Genomic DNA, 5,774 nt, shown 5'->3' with positions numbered 1-5,774 from the left:
TTACCATTTTTCTAGTAAGAAGCAGGGCGGCACTACCTTCTTTAAATTCGCGGTGCACGTGTCCGTGGAATGGCGTCCAGACAAACATTTCAAAGGAAAGGACCGGCACTTCGCTGATGTAGATCACAATGTAGATTTATTCAGTCACATATTCAAATGGCATAGTGACGCGTTTCAGCACAGATGTGCTTTCATCAGACTGCATGAAACATCTTACACTCCAGCTATCTATACATAAATGAAACACAAAGGAACTGACATCATCAAAGGAGCTCCGCCTCCCTCATTAAATAAAAATTCGCATATCGAATAATCGCAATGAAAAATTCGCATTGAAAAATTTGCAATTGAAAATTCGCAATTGAAAATTCGCAAAACACATATCCACTCTATACTGGCGAAGATTTTCAGTCACATAGTCCATTCTTGCAGTGATTAATCACGCTGAAGAAAAAAAGAAATATATTTATCATATTGCATAGGCCGAATGCCTTATAGGAAGCAGGACACATTGTACTCACGATTGAGGCCCCTGGGCTCCATTGTCTGAAGACGATGGATCCAGTAAGCCTCTCTTTTCAATAACAATTTATTTCTGTCACCCCCTCGACGGGGTAATGATACACCTTCAATAATCTGATACCTCAACTGCGAGATGTTGTGTTTTTTATCATGAAAATGAAGGGGTATTGGGAGTAATAAATTCTGTTTACAGATAGTAGATTTGTGTTTACTTAGTCTGTCCTTCATTCTCATCGAGGTTTCCCCCACATATAGTAATCCACATGGACATTTAAGAATGTAAACCACAAATCTACTATCACAAGTGAACGTGCCCCTTATTGGAATATTTTCACCTGAGTGAGGGTGGGAAAAACATGAACCCTTTATAACGCTGGAACAATTGACACAATTTAAACAAGGAAAAGTGCCCCGTCTAGGTGTAGATAAAAAACTCTGTCCTCTTTCTATTTTATTACTTCCCATATCTGCCCGGACTATTTTATCCCTAATATTTTCTGCCCGTTTATAGCATATCATGGGTGGCCTCTGGAACTCTCCTATCTGTGGATAGGACTTGGATAATATGTGCCAATGTTGATTAACAATAGTCCTAAGGCGCTGGGACCAGGGATGGTATTTAATCACTAAGGGGATCCTTGTTTCTTTCTTAGTTCTATCTGGTGGTGTAGTCTCAGCTTTATTACGCTGTATTTTCAATAAATCAGGGGGGTAGCCTCGCTCTCTAAATTTATTGGTCATATCGTCTAATCTTGTTTGACACATATCCCTATCGCTAACGATCCGTCTAACCCTCTGGTATTGGGAATATGGAATAGATTCCTTGATGGTTGCTGGGTGACTACTTGAAAAGGACAGCAAACTGTTCCTATCCGTTGGTTTCACGAATAAATCCATCTGTATTTTACCTTCTTTGTCCCTAGTCACCCAGGTATCCAAAAAGGAAATTTTATCAGAACTATGGTGTACAGTGAATTTAAGTTCATCCCAGATGGAATTTAAATACGTGGTAAATTCCATAAGGGATCGGACGTCGCCCCGCCATACGCAAAAAATATCGTCGATAATATATTGCATATTTTGGCGTCGATTTATCGACGATATTTTTTGCGTATGGCGGGGCGACGTCCGATCCCTTATGGAATTTACCACGTAGGCCAGGGATGGCCAACCTGCTGCTCTCCAGTTGTTGTAAAACTACAACTCCCACCATGCCCTGCTGTACGCTGAAAGCTGTAGGCAGTGTTGGCATGATCCGAGTTGTAGTTTTGCAACAGCTGGAGAGCCACAGGTTGGCCATCCCTGCTCTAGGCAAATATCCCCTCCTATGGTGTTGTAGACACCTAATTGTATAACCCAGGGTGTCCACAAAAGGTACTGGTCAAGCAGCACAAGGACCCAAGGAAGTGCCTACAAGTCTTGGAGGGCGATATTTAGGATCTGCAGTACAGTATGGATAGCTGCCATTGTTCTGCTAATCTGTCATGTTTAGAGTGATCCCCCTCAAGGATCCACAAACATACAATTTTAGGCACCATGCCAAAGTGAGATCCTGGGCGCAGCTCAGTTGGGTGAGTGTGTATGCAGGGCAATCTGCTGCTAGCAACAGATAAGATCACCAGTGGCATATTTACATGGGACAATTCAGGAACGCTTGTCCACGATAATTGCCCCAATCCTTGAACCATGTTCCAATCCTTGAACCAATCAGGGCCTTTATCCAAGTCCAGTAGACCTCTGAGGAATTTGACTCAGAAACGTGTAGGGTCCTGTGTAGTAAAGTGCAGACAATACATTATTAGGCCTCTTGGACACTAATGTTTTTTTTCTCCGTTTAGGCCTCTTTCTGTTTCCGTTCCGTTTTTTGCGTTCCATATACAGTCGCCAAAAGTTTTGAGAATGACACAAATATTAGTTTTCACAAAATTTGCTGCTAAACTGCTTTTAGATCTTTGTTTCAGTTGTTTCTGTGATGTAGTGAAATATAATTACACGCACTTCATACGTTTCAAAGGCTTTTATCGACAATTACATGACATTTATGCAAAGAGTCAGTATTTGCAGTGTTGACCCATCTTTTTCAGGACCTCTGCAATTCGACTTGGCATGCTCTCAATCAACTTCTGGGCCAATTCCTGACTGATAGCAACCCATTCTTTCATAATCACTTCTTGGAGTTTGTCAGAATTAGTGGGTTTTTGTTTGTCCACCCGCCTCTTGAGGATTGACCACAAGTTCTCAATGGGATTAAGATCTGGGGAGTTTCCAGGCCATGGACCCAAAATGTCAACGTTTTGGTCCCCGAGCCACTTAGTTATCACTTTTGCCTTATGGCACGGTGCTCCATCGTGCTGGAAAATGCATTGTTCTTCACCAAACTGTTGTTGGATTGTTGGAAGAAGTTACTGTTGGAGGGTGTTTTGGTACCATTCTTTATTCATGGCTGTGTGTTTGGGCAAAAATGTGAGTGAGCCCACTCCCTTGGATGAGAAGCAACCCCACACATGAATGGTCTCAGGATGCTTTACTGTTGGCATGACACAGGACTGATGGTAGCGCTCACCTTTTCTTCTCCGGACAAGCCTTTTTCCTGATGCCCCAAACAATCGGAAAGAGGCTTCATCGGAGAATATGACTTTGCCCCAGTCCTCAGCAGTCCATTCACCATATTTTCTGCAGAAGATCAATCTGTCCCTGATGTTCTTTTTTTTTTTTTTTTAGAGAATTAGAGAAGTGACTTCTTTGCTGCCCTTCTTAACACCAGGCCATCTTCCAAAAGTCTTTGCCTCACTGTGCGTGCAGATTCGCTCACACCTGCCTGCTGCCATTCCTGAGCAAGCTCTGCACTGGTGGCACTCCGATCCCGCAGCTTAATCCTCTTTAGGAGACGATCCTGGCGCTTGCTGGACTTTCTTGGACGCCCTGAAGCCTTCTTAACAAGAATTGAACCTCTTTCCTTGAAGTTCTTGATGATCCTATAAATTGTTGATTGAGGTGCAATCTTAGTAGCCACAATATCCTTGCCTGTGAAGCCATTTTTATGCAACGCCATGATGACTGCACGCGTTTCTTTGCAGGTCACCATGGTTAACAATGGAAGAACAATGATTTCAAGCATCACCCTCCTTTTAACAGGTCAAGTCTGCCATTTTAACCCAATCAGCCTGACATAATGATCTCCAGCCTTGTGCTCGTCAACATTCTCACCTGAGTTAACAAGACGATTACTGAAATGATCTCAGCAGGTCCTTTAATGACAGGCAATGAAATGCAGTGGAAAGTTTTTTTGTGATTAAGTTAATTTTCATGGCAAAGAAGGACTATGCAATTCATCTGATCACTCTTCATAACATTCTGGAGTATATGCAAATTGCTATTATAAAAACTTAAGCAGCAACTTTTCCAATTTCCAATATTTATGTAATTCTCAAAACTTTTGGCCACGACTGTACAGTCCGTATACCGAACCATTTATTTCAAAGGGTCCGCAAAAAAAACGAAATGTACTCCATATGCATTTTGTTTCTGTATTTCCGTTCTGTTCAAAGACAGAACATATCCTATTATTGTCTGCATAACAGACAAGGATAGTACTGTTTTATCAAGGGCCAGCTGTTCCGTTCTGCATAAAACGGAATGCACACAGACGTCATCTGTATTTTTTTGCAAAATACTGAAAAAGCCATACGGTCGTGTGCAAGAGGCCTTACAATGATAGAAAAATTGCAAAGTATTTTTTTGCTGCAGATACATCTAACGATGCACCAGATTTATTTTCTAGCATCAGCCACAATGATAGATCTGGCTCAGTTAAATACTCTCTGGGTGTCATCTACTAATGGCAGTTTGGTGTAAAAAAAAAAGTCAAAGCCCCATTTTGTGACAAACTTTTTTCACACATGTCGTTTTCACGCCACCCTCAACATTGGACAGTGGCCAGGCTGTGAAGCTGGCGTAAATGACGTTTGAAATCTATTCCAGTCAGGTGCTGGAGTAGATTTCAATCAAGGTGCACGGGAGGCTGGAGGATGCATCTAATTTATGATGAGGATTGCACTTTTCCATAAATTACACGCATCCTCCAACAGCACAGGGGTTATCAGACACCAGCGAAAAATACTGTAGACTGTCTTAGGCCTCTTGCACCTGACCATATCCATCCGCAAATCGCAGATTCACAAAATACGGATGTGGTCCATGTCCAACCCACAATTTTCATAGGAGCCACTAACAAGAAGCCTATTCTTGCCTGCAAAATGGAAAAGAATAGGAAAGGTTCTATAATTTGTGCCCGCACAGATACAGACAGCGCACGGTTTCCAGATCTAGAGACTTTAAAGGGATTGTGCAAGAATGAAGGGGGGCGGGTTGCCATCAGGGGAGCCCAGCGTAGCATCATAGGCCTGGAGAAGGAGTGGGGAGCTGGCACCAGTAAGCGGCTAAGTCATCTTTCCTTTACAGGTTCGGCCAAGTGGGGGACGTTTGCCAAACCCTCCATTCTTTCACAGCCCCTTTAAGGATTACCAATAAAGTTTACATTTTTAATTATAAGCTCAACTATTTATTTAGGAAGTGACTTTAATAATTTGAGTAACAAATAACTGTGTTCTTCGTGCATGTCTTAAGGGTGCTTTACATTGCCCGAAGGTCGGGCAGATTGTCACTAACGAGCATTCACATGAACGCTCTTTACGGATAATCTGCTTGTTTATCGGGTAATAGGATGTCTGGTGCGGTCACCTAAATCATTGTTTGCTGTCAGCAGATCGTGCTATCTAAACAATGATTCTGTATGGGGACAAGCGATGGCATAAGCGATCACTTGTCCCCATTACAGTCTCCATTACTCGTCCCTTACAGTATCTATTACTGCTAAGTAAGAATAAAAGACACTGGAAAAAACCGGATAATCATTATGCCTTTTTCCCTTATATAACCTTTATACACATTTGGAGTAGTCAATGAACAAAGACTGAGAAGCTGTCATAATCAAGGATCACTTTACTTAACCTTTTGTCCGTAGTTTCACAGATAATAATTACCAAAGACTGATTTAGCTCATCTGTTGACATCTATCTGATATACAAGGTCTTTTAAAGAGATTACTGCCAGTACCAACCTAACCTACATTTAATCAAATATAGTGTTTTTGCCATCTTGTTGTTTCAATCACAAGGTAAATATTAATAATTTATAGAATCAGTCTGGTTAATCATTTGTGAATGGTTCCAGAAACCATATAAATTCATTAG

The sequence above is a fragment of the Bufo gargarizans genome, chromosome 1, assembly GCF_014858855.1.
Source record: "Bufo gargarizans isolate SCDJY-AF-19 chromosome 1, ASM1485885v1, whole genome shotgun sequence".
NCBI lineage: Eukaryota > Metazoa > Chordata > Amphibia > Anura > Bufonidae > Bufo > Bufo gargarizans.
The sequence above is the reverse complement of the archived record's forward strand: the minus strand, read 5'-3'. Positions refer to the sequence as shown.